This window comes from Homalodisca vitripennis, chromosome 3, assembly GCF_021130785.1.
Source record: "Homalodisca vitripennis isolate AUS2020 chromosome 3, UT_GWSS_2.1, whole genome shotgun sequence".
Taxonomy (NCBI): domain Eukaryota; kingdom Metazoa; phylum Arthropoda; class Insecta; order Hemiptera; family Cicadellidae; genus Homalodisca; species Homalodisca vitripennis.
The window spans coordinates 19,909,451-19,925,560 of record NC_060209.1 but is presented as its reverse complement, the minus strand read 5'-3'; positions in this window follow the sequence as shown (position 1 = coordinate 19,925,560).

The window sequence follows — 16,110 nt, the reverse complement described above, 5'->3', positions numbered from 1 at the left end:
TAAGAGGAAAAATTCTTTTTTAAATGAATTTGATATTTAAATGTAATACTAAAACAAATGTTGCTAGGTAAATCTCAGGAAGAGTAAAATTCTTGAACTGACAAGACTCTAGCTTCCCTTATGTTCCATATTCCTACTGGTAAAGAGCTGGAAAAGACTCGGACCCCTTACAGAGAGGCATATCCGGCAGCTCCTTGAGGATGTGAGCTCCAAGCAGCCTAGGTGTCAAATACCTGGAATTCACTGATCTCGAGGCCGGTAATAAAAGCTGCTAGTTCCTAGAGGGCAGTGTTTCCAGAGTATCAGAAGAGTAATATTATATTAGTTACTCTGATAATAAATATCTAACTTCACCATTTAAAAGTACACAAATATATTCATTTAATAAAAACATGAAACACGATTTGGATGCACATAATAATAATAATTTATTTTACATTCGTTAATTTACTTGAATATAACATAAAATGTCCTTGGAAATAACTGACCACGTTTACAAGTATGTGTTGGTCAGTGTGAATTATTAAATATAAACAATATCCTTAAACTAATATAAATACACAGTAAAAAAATTATAAATGAGTCCAGTCTCGATACATTCAAAGAAACTCTCTGCGGCGCTTGTTTTACTTAAAAAATGTATACATACACATTATAAACCGATAATAAATGGTACTGGAGTTAAACTGAACTTTTCTCACAAAATATTCGTACTTACATTTACATTTTTATAAGAAAAATAAAATAACAAACAGTCGAGAAAAAATTTAAAATTAGGTTCAACATATGTACAGAACTTATACTAAGCAAACATTCATGAAGTCTACATCTTGTTTTAAAAAAACCACCCTTTTAATCTTTCAGAAAATGTTTTTAAGTTTACACAACATTTTACAAGCTAGCGTACCTATTAAAGTGATAAATTAGCCACAATTCTACCTCCAAAAGTGACATAGTAAAAACTGATTAGCCCGTATTCCATTAGAAGTTCACCAAGCATGATATTTGACCACGTTGGCGGATGAGAAGAGCAACAACTTCAGTCTACCCAATATCAGTTGTTTAACAGTTGAAATGTGTTACGAACTAATTTGATTGTACACAAAGTAACCTTACACCAAGCTCGGTTGTCCCACTGTTAAACTTTCACCTACAAACTGTTTGAGTTGTGGGATTACATTACCATACGGGATAAACTTGATGGGTTAATTACATACTGATTGGGGTCTAACTCTTCAATCAGCCTATTTCCGACAAGACAACAATTTCAAGGCTATGATAATTATTAATATTATACTTTCATCCATATGAAGAAAAGGAGGGTAAAATACATTTTTCGTATAATTTCACTCATTGTTAGATATTTATTTATTTATTTATCAACGGTAATACACTATTTTACAGATAAGGATATCAAGATGACAATACAAATTATAGAAAAACAATACAAAGGTATCAACAAAGAACAAAACAATAAAATATTGCAAGCACGTCAACCAACAACAAGCTAAATCAATAAACAAACTTAATAAACTAAAACAACAATTCAATAATTTTTGTGTTTTAGATCGTGTGAAGATTTCAAATGGTTTCTATTGCAGTCTTTATGTGAGTCCATACATTTGTAACACTGTGCGATAAAACATATATTGTAGAGTGTCGCAGCCTATAATAGCAGTCTGCCTGTTTTATCGCAGTGGTTTTACTGCTATCTTGTTTACTGCGACTGTCTTTCTGAGTGGACTAAGATGTCACCTATTTCTGGCCATCCCCGACCTAAACATGGCATTGAAGCAATTATGAAGAGTCCATGTTTATCTCTAGACTGTAATCCTTTGGCTGTAACTGACTTTGGACGGGACTAGTGATCCACTTTGACCGTTCCACTTCCACCAAGCCTCCACCATTTTGTGTTTCTACAACGTAATGTAGGATCGAACGTACATTTGTAGAAATCCTGCCATTGGATGGAATTTATGACGTTGTTACTCATATTGGACGTAAATGTTTGGGAAATAAGTAAAGCAAAATAATTATTAAATAAAGGAATGATGTTTGGAAGTACTATACAAGAAATACGATGAAAGTTAATGGGAAGGAGTAAATCGATACGTTTGAAAATAATGATTATATTTAAGAAAATATTGCACATATTTTTTGAAAATGGTTTGTAGCTAAAATTGAAGTTTTAAGTATTGTAGGAAGAGGTGGATTGCTTTATTTTCTTTAATTAATATACAACTCCCGGGTGTGCAATCAGACTGGGGGAAACCAAACCACACCCACGTGACCCGTATTCGCGCTTGTCGTACTCCGGGAAAACCGAAAAGGAAACAGGATTTTTCCGGACATTTGCCATCGTTCAGTGAAACAAGAAATCAGTAACTCTACGATGCAAAATGTCTGGAAAAATCATGTTTCCTTCACAATCCTTACATCATCAAAAATAACCTTCAAACAAAGAACTGAAAAGTTTAACTAATATATAATGCATTGCTATAGTTATGATTGTGTATTGCAATGATACGTAAAATTCAGTTTGCTTCAAGAATATCATATCTCAATAGTATTTTTCCGGGAATTTGCCATTATACAGTGACATAAAAAACCACGTTATATTTGATAATTATTTATCAATATTGTCATTTTCAATGGCATTTTGTATCACTGAACGATGGAAAATTAAGTTTTCTTCGCAATACGTATCGTATAAAAACAATATTTAAAACAAAGGATTAAAATTTTGGGAAAATGATTTTAAAATATTGAAAGCAATTAATTCATGTTTCTTTAATATTATTATTAAAGACCTAATATTAACCTGGATGAAATCATCAGGTTTCGTTTCATGCTTTGCAATTAAGGGTTTCAGTACAAAATCTGGAAGGCTTATGATGGTATTAACGTGTGTACGTATTTAGTTTTGTATAGTTAGGTAGATGTATTATTATCATATTATTATACATATCCTTTGTTTAAACTTTGCTTCAGTCGATTGTGAAGGAAACAGGCTTTTTTCTGCATATTTGCAATCGTTTGGTAATATAAAAATCTAGTGCAACTATGACGGTAAATATTTGTACCCTTCAAAAAGTCCAAAATATTTATTTTAACAGGTATGGTGAAGATTTTACATCAACAGCTCTATCTGTTTGGAACGTATTTAGACGTATCAGGACACTCTGTATATGGCCAATAAAAGTATACTAGAGTATGACAATTATTAAAAAGGTAATTATACTGAGCCTTTGGGTGTGTACCACAGTCTCCAGATAAATTTCTTACACTATCTGTTGAAACTACTTTATTTAAAAGTTATAGAATTACAAGATTTTACTTACTTTTTAAAATTTTTACAATTTAAACGGTACTTTTCTCAACGAAATCCGTCAACGCATAAGGGAGCACGACCACATTATATGTGTGCTTGCACAAGCCGGGAGCAACAAATAGCTGATATCTCTCAAATGTGACGTCTGTGTTGCTCCCGGCTTGAGGAAGCGTAAAGGTGGAAAAGCAATACGAATTCATCCCCAGTAAATGTAGACATTTGTCCCTGAAGCTGATTACAGGCCTGTCTATACTTTTAACCTTTTTCATTAGTATCCTTTCATAAATAAAGCTTAACAAGTAAAAACTCATTAAGGCTATTGTTTTAATTTAATAATTAGAATGTAGAGTGCCCTATAAATGTATTTTTAACAATAATTGGTTGGGATCACCTAATTAAATATTTTTTGTTATCGAGAATTAGACGTTACCAGGATACTTTATGAGTGTATGAGAGTAATACAAGTAACCGTTTACATATCATTTGGTTTATGTGTGTGGATCATTTACTACAAAAGTAACTGCAACTTTAAAATCTATCAGTCCATGTTTGAGGAACAAACGTACAGACTGAATACAAAGAAATACTAAATAAAGGAGTTTGAACTTGTGGTACCAATCGATGCAAGTACCAATTACCCGTTTGTCATATTATCCGATTACCGATTATCCGATTGTGCACAGCAACGCCAGAGACGTACATAAATAAACCATCGTCAACTAACTATATACAGACCTACTATTTACTACTAATTGACTCTGAGTCTCTTCACCTGTTTAACAATGATGTACCAAATATATGTGTGTCTGGTGGTCAGTTTAAGTATGTAAAGCTATAAAAATATAGTTTAAGAAAAAAATTATCATTTGACCCTTTTCACCTTTAAACCCCTCCTAATTCTACCTCCACTAAAAATAGCCCAATCGACTTCCTTTTTTTGGATAAATTCTTCTAGAGATAAAGAAACGGATGTACTTATACATCATAAATTTGCTCTCGGCTTTCAGACACCTCTCCTTTGTTTGAGAGAGTTTCATTTATTATTATATGCGGTCACAAACATCTTTTGGACAACATTTGATAGAAAAACACTCTCAATAATAACGCTGTTGTGTAACTGCTCCTACTAGCTGGAACTATTACTTTGAAATGGTAAACATTTTGATATGTTTTGCTCAAAACGATTCTTAGAACATACTGTTAAATTTTATTGATTTTATAAGTAGACATTAAAACTCTAGTATTTTACTCTGGGGTACTTCAAATGCATGGAACACGAGATGTATGATCCGTTTTAATTCCTCTGGTGGGAAGTGAACTTGCCTCTAAGCTCTTCCGGTTTGCTGCACTTCCGCATTAACATACATACACTCATAGTTTTGGAACTAGATAAGCTCCGAGATTGCAATCCTGATAAATTAAATCCTTTACGCTTTGCCATTTGATAAGTTAATCATTTTGAACAGCTTCCGAATATTTAACTTTGAAAGGATGAATACTGTGCGGTTGGGGTGATCAAAGCAGTACTTTTGTTTGTAACTGATTTTGTAACTAACCCTTGTGGCTACTATTGTAACTCTACTTACAAATAAAAGTGCGTAATGGTTAAATGTGAGTGTTTAACGAAGAATATATTTAAATTAAAATGACATTGCGGAATCTGTTTATCTCTTGTGTCACATATTATAAAATAAAAAATATGATAATAAAAAATTACGTTGAATTAATTTTCTTATAGAAAATGTTTAAATTTGGGTCTCTTTGGAGGGATCTAATGAGGGCTTTATAGCATATTTTATGAGTTCATTATCATGGTCTAATCTATCATGAAGATATTAATCTATTATAATGAGAAACAATACTATGAAAAATGCTAAATATTAATATAATATTATTTTGAATTAAAGAAATATGTATCACAAAAGACATTGAAAAATTATAAAAAACTCTTCATGTATAAAAGTTTAAAACTAGCATAACAATAAAACGACCTCAAACCCTCTTGATATATATTGTGAACATTAGAGACAAGAACTATGTCAGGTATATTTATTTCACTAGGTTCGTTGTCTCAAAGGACAAGACGATTGCAAGCCAAATATAGAATCTTGTTCTCTTCTACAGAGACAAATGTTGCGTCATTCTTTCATTGAACATTTTCAACTCTCGTCCCAACGTCCCAAATTAGGACAACTCTATGGCATCTTCGAATTGAATTTAATCTGTATTTCATTGTCATACATATTTAAATGCAGACTCTCAAAGATTATGGGTCTGTATTTATCACAGAATGCAAATAAATGTATCTTTTCTTCGACGTTTGAGATGAGTGAACTGTTACTGAATTGTTGTTTTTCTGTGTCTAACGTAAGTTTTACTCCGAGAAATTATCTCTGGAAAGAATCCATATCTTATATGATCATTTTTTGTTTTATAAGTCTATTACAGAAGTTTTTTGTGAGCACAAAACATAAATAAACTTATGAATATTCATTAATTTTTAACATTAATTGTTTATGAGATTATAAAGATAGTTAAACATCTACATAACATGATTCCTGACTAGGATCCATAGATAAGTAACTTCATTTGTATTAATAACGATATTTAACAATTTAAATGAAGTAATTAGTTTATAAACAGATAATTAAAGCTATTTTCATACATATTCTGAAAATATATTTTGTTATGTGAAATTTATATTCTAATATCAAGTATGCTGGAACGTGTTATTCCACTAAAATTAGTGGAAAGAGAAACTTTTGGAGACGCGAATGTCAAAATTGACTACACGTGTAAGAGCAACAAACACTATGTTATTTTCAACATAGAAGTAAAGATATTTTATGAAAATAACCTGTTCCTCAAAGTGAAAGTAGAGATTAGAGTCACCTGACTAAAGTATAAAAAGATAAAAATCTAGGATACATAATATTTCTTGTTGGGTGGTAATAAGATTTGAAACAGCGCTAGCTCTAACTCATATCGAAAGTCATACCGCTAGGCCATCGTCATTCCCTGACAATGTGCATCGAAAATTCATCCCTCCTAAACTAAACAATGCTGTATGTGGCCAGATATGGCGATTCTCTAGCGTGCGGGTCGCTAGTGTACAGACAAGTTCGGCCTGCTGTGTGTGGCCAGACTTGATGATTTTCTAGCGTGTGGGTCACTCGTGTACAGGCAAGTTCGGCCTGCTGTGTGTGGCCAGACTTGATGATTTTCTAGCGTGTGGGTCGCTCGTGTACAGGCAAGTTCGGCCTGCTGTGTGTGGCCAGACTTGATGATTTTCTAGCGTGTGGGTCGCTCGTGTACAGGCAAGTTCGGCCTGCTGTGTGTGGCCAGACTTGATGATTTTCTAGCGTGTGGGTCGCTCGTGTACAGGCAAGTTCGGCCTGCTGTGTGTGGCCAGACTTGATGATTTTCTAGCGTGTGGGTCGCTCGTGTACAGGCAAGTTCGGCCTGCTGTGTGTGGCCAGACTTGGTGATTTTCTAGCGTGTGGGTCGCTCGTGTACAGGCAAGTTCGGCCTGCTGTGTGTGGCCAGACTTGATGATTTTCTAGCGTGTGGGTCGCTCGTGTACAGGCAAGTTCGGCCTGTTGTGTGTGGCCAGACTTGGTGATTTTCTATCATGTGGGTCGCTCGTGTACAGGAGAGTTCGGCCTGCCACTTGTGGCCAGACTTGGGGATTCTCTAGCGTGTGGATCACACGTGTACATGAGAGTTCGGCCTGCCATATGTGGCCAGACTTGGGGATTCTCTAGCGTGTGGATCACACGTGTACATGAGAGTTCGGCCTGCCATATGTGGTCAGACTTGGGGATTCTCTAGCGTGTGGATCACACGTGTACATGAGAGTTCGGCCTGCCACTTGTGGCCAGACTTGGGGATTCTCTAGCGTGTGGATCACACGTGTACAGGAGAGTTCGGCCTGCCAAATGTGACCAGACTTGGTGATTCTCAGGCGTGTGGATCACACGTGTACAGGAGAGTTCGGCCTGCCAAATGTGACCAGACTTGGGGATTCTCTGGCGTGTGGATCACACGTGTACAGGAGAGTTCGGCCTGCCAAAAGTGACCAGACTTGGTGATTCTCTAGCGTGTGGATCACACCTGTACAGGAGAGTTCGGCCTGCCATATGTGACCAGACTTGGTGATTCTCTAGCGTGTGGGTCGCTCGTGTACAGGAAAGTTCGGCCTGCCGTATGTGGCCAGACATGGCGATTCTCTAAAGTTAGTGTCGCTCTTGTACAGGAAAGTTTCGAGTTTTACACTCATAAATATTTTTTAACTGAGATATTGATTACATTATTCAATACACAGCTCATAACAAACTTCCGTTTTGATCCCGTAGAAAAGTACGTTATTCAGCTAGTATCTTATGTAAAGTTTATATACATAATAGCATTACTTACTTACTTACTTACGGCGACTTTTACAGCTATTCTGGCCGTTTGTCGCAGTCAATACGCCATTGTCTCTTGCATAGCCATGCATCCTCTTCAATGTTTCTTCTTTGCATGGCTTTCTCTATTCCATCTTTCCACATTAACCTAGGTCTTCCTCTTTTCCTATTCCTTGTTGGTCTCCAATTCCATACTTTCCAAGGAATCCTATCTTCATTCATTCTTCTCATGTGACCATACCATTGTAACTGTTTTCTCTCTATATTGTCCGTAATTGATGATTCATTATCTCTCTTATTGTCACGTTTGGAACTCTATCTTCTAATGTCAGTCTACAGCACCTTCTCCAATAACTATTTTCTACTGTCTCTATTCTTTTCTTCAACTTTTGAGTTATTGTCCATACTTCTGCAACATACGTTACTGTACTTTCGATGATTGATTCATAAATCCTTCTCTTTATGTCCTTTCTTATATTAAGATTCCACAGTATAGAATTTAACTGACTAACTATAGATTTTCCCTTTGTGACTGTTCATGATATCTTTTTCATCACTTCCATCACTTGTTATGGTACATCCTAAATAGTTATATTCGTCCACATTCTTTATTACATTTACACATAATAGCATTAAGCATATCATATTATATAATACAATGATTTTGTTATTGTAAGAAATAACTTGGGAAACAGCCAATAAATTATGGAGAATGGTGGATCTGACATAATGTTCTCTCATAAATCTTCTCTCACTGATACAGTTGGCGTTGTTTGAATAGAAGCTTAGAGATACTAATAAATAAACTATTTAAATAAAATAAAATATCAATTCATTGTTGGTGGAATTTTAACACAGAACTATTATATAAAAATATAATAAATATTAAAATAGTGTATGAAAGGAAAATCATAAGTGAACCAGTAGTGCACCGATCTAAGACGTAATGTGGTTGGTAAATCAGTCTTTGTCTATCTTATAGACGAGGAAGTGTAATTGCAAATAGTTGATACATTTCAAATATTTAATATAATAATTTTTAAACAATCAAAAATTTGCAGTATTCTTATTGGCGCAGACGTTGTCTATTGTTGAGCTCAAACTGTTAAGTGATAATGGCAATTAGTTAATTCAGTTAAGTATGTCCAATCCTGCAGTTGCATTGGGGAGGGATTATATCTGGAGATGCGGTTTTCCTCAATTAAAATTACTAATAGCAAGAGTCTGGGTCGCCTCACCGTAGTGGCAGTCTGATGATGTTCTCGCTGTGCACTAGGAGCTTCATGGTGTGATGCAACATTATAATACTATTTTGTTGAATTACAGAATAATTGCCATTAAAATTGGTCACGGGAAATCAATATATGAATTCCACGTACCATTTGAAAGACGCTGACATAAAGCGACATCTGATCTTGTCTAGATCACATTAACTTTACTGTTTTTCTTTGAAATAAAATCCCTGGTCGTGTGACACAGTCGAAATAATGCAAAATAAACGATGACCTTGTCACTAAGAGCCTGTGTACCATTTGTACGGCGATCTACGATCCAAGCCAGGAGTATAAACCATAAAACCACACAAATAATAATTTTTTACTTGAATAATATTACTATTAACCGTATGAAACTGCAACATGCAACATTGTTTTGAATAGCCATTATATCAATTTTTAATATTTCGGCTTAATCTATAAAAACAAATGTACTCTCTTTTAATCAATCAAAGTCCTGGAGCACCATAAATATAACGATTTTTTATTGCTGCATATGTTTATAATCAAACTACTGGGAATTGTATAACAATACAAAGTCGTCCGTTAAGATTGAAAGAAAAAGCAAGTATTACAGTATTGTATCCGTCCAACTTATTATTTTCATTTAATTGGTGCCAATAATGTAATACAAGATATCTTGTCACAAATCAACTAATACTCGTATGTTACTTTCCTAATCAATAATACAACAAAGAAAGTCCCAGAGTAATAATAGAAAGATTATTCAACATTGCCTCAGTGAAGATGTTGGGATGAATAAAACATCTCGTGGGCTGGGTTGATAAAGGGTGGAGAAGAAGTAATGTTATTTCCGTTCCGTAAACTTAACTTTACGACTAGTCTTCGGAGTACACGAATAGTCTAAGTAAAAGAACTGGCTATTAATTTTATTAGCCTATATTTTGAAGATAATTCCGCCAATAATTAAAAACTGTGTTATTGTTGTTCAGAGTTATTTTATACTGGAATTTGTGCTAGATCATTAAATAAAATAAATACTTATTTTGATCTGATTACGTAACAATAATGTTCAGTGGCTTAACCTTTGAACCCATGGCTTATAAACTGTAACTGAAAATTTACCTCCTGTGTAGTCATATTTTTCTTTACTGTACAGTTGTTTTAATAATTTAAAACCACTTAAACGACAGGGAATGAATATTTTTAACCAGTCGCAATATTTAGATATGTTGCTCCCTTCGAGTTACAATATTTTACCTAGAAAGAAGTAGGCTTTAAAATTATTGACTATTGAATGTCACCTTTTACCTGTACCTGTACCTTTATGTTATTATAACCCTGCATGGGTGGTTTTCTCTCACGTCGGGAATAATTCAATTATACTTCAAAGGATATTTTTTTAACGCCCAGGATGTAGATGTAATGCAAATATGTCATTCTATAATATTAATAATATTGAAATAAGTAACAACCACAAACTAAAATAAACATATTAAACGTTTAGTTGCAGGATATAATCATGTTCTGGTTTCATCAACATAACAAATAAATATGTTTAGAGGAAAAATATTAATAAATACTCTATTCATTCACTAATTAGTTTGAAACGCTCTCTTACAGTATGAAAGGACGTATCTGTAATTAGAACTCAAAGTATCCTTTCAAATATTTCGTCGAAAAGAGACACAGTTATATAATATAGGGACACGCCAGGTCACTGCTACGGTAGGTACGAGGTTCGTAAAATGGAAGAACTTAATTGGAAGGCTAACAAAAAGTAACTTCACCGCTCACGTCTTCCATTCAGAGAAATATTGTACCCATACAGGTATTGAATAGTCCTCTATAAATTATAAAAACATATTTTAATGAGGAGCTTGAACTTTTTACGGACTAAAATAATTTTATATGTATTTAAAATATTATTGTGATTTTATTTTCGAACGGATTAAGTTTTCTATCTCAAAATTTATTTAAACCATAGGAAGAAGAATTAAGGGAATGGTTTCAATATAAATCGTTAAAAATATTTTAAATATGATATGCGTATGAGAAATTAATTATTAATACACAATATTATTGCCTAGTTAGCATTTTAAGTTATACAAATGTTAACATGAATTATTATACAAAGTTGTATTATTATGCTAACAATATTATGCAAGTTTACAGCTTTTTTTAATCACCTTGCACATATTAAAAAAAACCTATTAAGATTGACCAAATGTAGAAAATTGTAAATTATTTTTAAATGACTAACATTTCATCATCCGTATTTTTAACGAACGTTTCCAGTATTTATTAAACTACTGAGTCTAGATGAATGTCGTACAATATTTTTAACATATCCCTCATGTTAGTCAGTATATTCATGTATAACATAGATTCATAGAGAGCTGTATCTGGATAGAATAAAATTTTATACTTAACACATACTCACACATTTCACTTTTAAGAAGTGCAAAATTGCAGATTAACATTACTTCAATGCGTGGTCGTAGTCAGGGCTTACAATACCAGCTGCATACTTACTGAACGATGTCATAAAACGGTGACTAGTATTAAACATATCTTATTAGCAGAGGACGACATTATTCACCTTCACTATCTGCATACTTACTGACAGTTCACGATATCTTCAATCCTGTGCACAATAACGGCAATAATAAATATTCAACGTTTGGACCCTATTTGATTCTTTGGCACTATGCTAAGAGCGTTGTGATATCCAAACGCTGCTTGATTGGTAATTATTAACAAGTCACAGGTATATAATTCCTAAATATTCTCAAAATTAATTTCTGTGTTCATTTTTATAGATATAACACACACTCAAAGATGAAACCAATACTGTCTAAATATGACAAAATCTTTTCATCATTTATTCGTACATTTAATCTTTGAATTAACTAACATTCAACAAAATGTTAATGTGAAGTTGCTATCAAACTATCTCAACATCACCACTCTATTTTAATTTCCTTAAATTTGTAGAATATACGATATTTTTATTATATATACACTTTTTATAATAACTAGAATCTCAAAAAAATCTTATTGTATTACAGTAAGTGGTGTGTTTTGATTACCTTTGAGGTAATCAAAATCACACCAACATTTGAAATAGAAAAGTATTGAGATAAGATTGCTTAAATGTTTAGGTGTGAAATATTACACGTCCTAATGTTATTGAATGGATGAATATGAATCATAACAATAACAATTCTAGACAAAATAAGTTTATATATTCCTTCACATTGTTTTAAAGACCCCTTAAGAGTAAAATTTGTTCTAATGTTATCACTGACTTATATGAGACTGCTTTACGAATAAATAATGTGTACATAGTTGTTTTTACCATAATATATAATAAGAGGAATGTATTTCAACACGAAAAATACATTTGAAAAATCGCATTGTACTATTGAGATTTAGATTTAGAAAAATACTTAGTGTCAGTATTTAGACAAAAGTTTAGTTAAGACACTTCAGAAAATTTACGAGAATTCACATTGCCCAATTGTAGCATGTACTAGAGTAAGGTACTCGTACATGTAACAAAGGACCGTTACAGATCACAATTACTGCGCACATCTGAGCGTGTAATCCCTTTAAGGTAATCCCTACATGATACACGTGGTTAGATATTATCTCATACAGGTATATCTCATACACGTACAGTAAAATGGTATTCATAGTTTACTTATTAACAGTCGTTAGAGCAGACTTTAAACAGATGTTAATAAATTTGACGTTCTTCAGAAAACTTGGCTTATTTGAATTGAGGCTTATATATGTAATTTAATTCTGAGACAATACAATTTTTTTTTCTCTTAGGACAAGAAGCTTATAAATTGCACTTAGTCATGTAAGAACCTTTGCGCTGCTTCCGGAGTGACAGGATATTCAGGATGGGTAAGGTTAGGGAGTAGGGGCCGCCTCCTATTGAGATCCATTAGGAAGGATTAGGGCACTAAATCTCAAAGTCATGTCCCCCTGGAAGAAGGGGAGGCCAGCTCTGAACCAGCCTCTCCAGTCAAAATAGGCAGGGGGTGGCATACCCTTGGTGAGGTTAGCAAGAACCTCTGAGGTTAAGGAACAAACCCCACCAACTCCAACAGTCATCTCCCACAGTAGACTAGACCTATCGAACTACCCATGAACCCCAGAATCTCGACATATGCGTTTAGTGATATGCCGCTCCTGGACATCCATAAGGTTTGCCCAGATTGAAGTGACACATCGGTTTTTTGCTGTGCCCAGTGATGGGTTCAAATGGAAGGTATAAACCAGCTAGAAGTGATCACTACTGGGTAACCAATTACAGCATTGTTTAATAGAATTTTGTTCTAGCAAAAGAGAGCTTTGAGAGTAGTAGGGGACTTAGGGCTTCAGGACAGTTGTAGGGACTATTTCAGATCATGTGGAGCCCTTATATTGGCTAGTATGTATCTTACTTTGTCATACAGTAATGTTTGCTTGCAAGCGTAAGAAAGACTTTAAGTCCCTGATCACAAATATCACACTAGACACAAAACAGATCCTACGGTAGATTGACTTTGTTTGAAAACTCAATCTTTTACTTTGGACCAGAATTGTTTAAATTACATCCAATGCATATAAAAACTATGATGAGCCTGAAATATTTCAAGTGAAAGTCTCACTAGAGGGCCCTCTTGGTCGGAAAGGCTTTCTAGAGCCTTCAGGAGGGTCTTCATGAGCCTATATGGAGTCAGCAAGTCAATCTGTAAATACATGCATGTAAAAAGTATATTTAGCATTACTCCATTCTTAAGAATTTTAATAATCCAATGCAGCTTGTCTTTTTTCTAACTTGCAGTAAGAAGCTGTAAAGTTCAGCTTTGTCAATAAACGAGTATTGAGTATACTCCATAATATAGCACTATAGTATACTATAATATTGAAAGAAACGGATATTTTATTGTTATTTCAGTATTATTACTTAATTAAGACATGAATATAATATTTAGCCTAATTATAAATGACTAAAAGTGTGATTCCCCAAGTGAAAAAAACTAGGCACTTTTGATAGGGTTGTGAAATTACAAAAAGGAAAAAGTCATTTAATAATAATAGTGCTCCTCCAAAACACTCTAATACTCTTCTTGAACTGTCACAGGTACTACTATAGAGACACTCACTTCTTGTGATAAACTTCCATATCGATTGAAAGTTCTTGGTTCTAAGATAACATAGTTATTGTGAAGAAGAAAAACACAAGAAAAAGGCGTTGAAATTAAATTATGTCATGCGATGCAATCACATTAATATTTTGCAAATGTTTAAAAACTCTGATGATTTTATGAAAGTGTTGCACTGAATGGATGAAACATATGGAGTGGAGATGTTTGAGGTCGTAGTAATAAATACAAGAAATTGAAAAAATTATTACATAAAAACTAACTTTGCTATGAAAACTTAAACCTACAATATTTTTGACTTAGATAAATTATAACTATGCCATCTTGCTGCGAAAACAGAAATAAAAAATTGTACCTGATCGTAGGCTTATTCAGAGACGAGAAGCAAGTTTGTGTAAAATATATAAAAAATAAAAATATTCATAATAAACCAATACAATTAAGAAACGGAGCAGTGTTATAATTAATTCAAGATTTTTCTTATTAAGTTTATTTTATTTCATGAAAACCGTACTATTTGTTAAAAGTACCAAAGAAAACCTGACCACGAGTGCGTGTTTGTATTAAAGCTCTAATTTACGTAAGTGAAAAGAGTGCCGCATATTGACCATACTCTCAGAATTTCATATACGCTCTATTATGTATTATGTAGATTTTAATCCTAATCATTGTTCTACATCCTAGTAAACATATTTATATGTGAATAATTTCTACTACTGATTTGGAAGGATATGGATTTTGGCAGAGACATATTGTATATATATATATATATATATATATATATATATATATATATATATATATATATAAATGTAAAGTTAATATCTTTGTTCAGGCAGATCTGAAATTATAGGGTGAAACTCTACAGTTAAAACCGTTATCTTCAGAATTACTGAAAAATATTTAAGTGGAGTTATCTTGGAATTTCACAAAAAATAACATGTGGTAACATAATATTGATCAAATTTTATTTGACGATACCTCTTTACCATAGGACGGAGTCCAGAATTTCTTCATCCTATCCCTAAATATCATTAACATTTCCAAAATATCTATGCTTGATGGTTTAGGCATTAATGGATTTTTATACACAATGTTTGTTCCACATTCTCTAAAAAGAAAAGTTATCAAGCTTTACAAAAAAATATACGGGGAGGTAAGCAATTGAAGTTAACGATATTTTATACACAGCAGATTTAATTGTTCAGATAATCACTAGATTTCAATTAAAATTTCTAAGGCTAAACTTTCTATTTTATATGTGAAGTTCTTTTTAATCCAAGTAAGTTATTCAGGTCTTTACACCAAGCAAGGGACAAAGAAATACATAAAAAGACCTACCATGCAATAAAGCAATTCTATTACTCCGAAAGAAAATGGGTTTAGAAAGACTGGATTTGAAAAGGCATAAATTTTCTCTTTACATTTATTAGAGTTCCATTCAGTTAAAAATCTTGAGAAAAATTATGTAATACATGCATAGATTTATAGACTAGTAAAATCTTTGAAACATCTATTTATTTTTCTTTTAAGTAGACCATATTTTGTAATGAATTAAAAAAAACTGAATAATAATTTGTACAATTTTGTACAGTCTACTATGAAAGTTATATTAAGAGATTTATTAAAACAGGGAAAAACAGTTCCATCAGAGAGAAATGGATCCTTCGATATAGAAAGAAAGAAAACGCAAAACCTTCTCGTTTCAAGATTACGAGATCTCGTGCTCTGGTAGTACATAACGCACGTTTTTAAAAGAAATCTGCAAAGCATTTCCTCACAATTTATAGTACTAATTATTATTATTATTGTCTTTTTAATTATTTAAATAACCCAGCCAAATTTCGGCCCATAAGCATTATTTAAGTTTTAGTTGATCATATCAATCAAATATCGATTGAGTTCTTCAGGAAGAAAAGACAATATCTTCATGCTTTGAGTATGGCTATGCTTACAGGTCTAAGTTGTTTTCT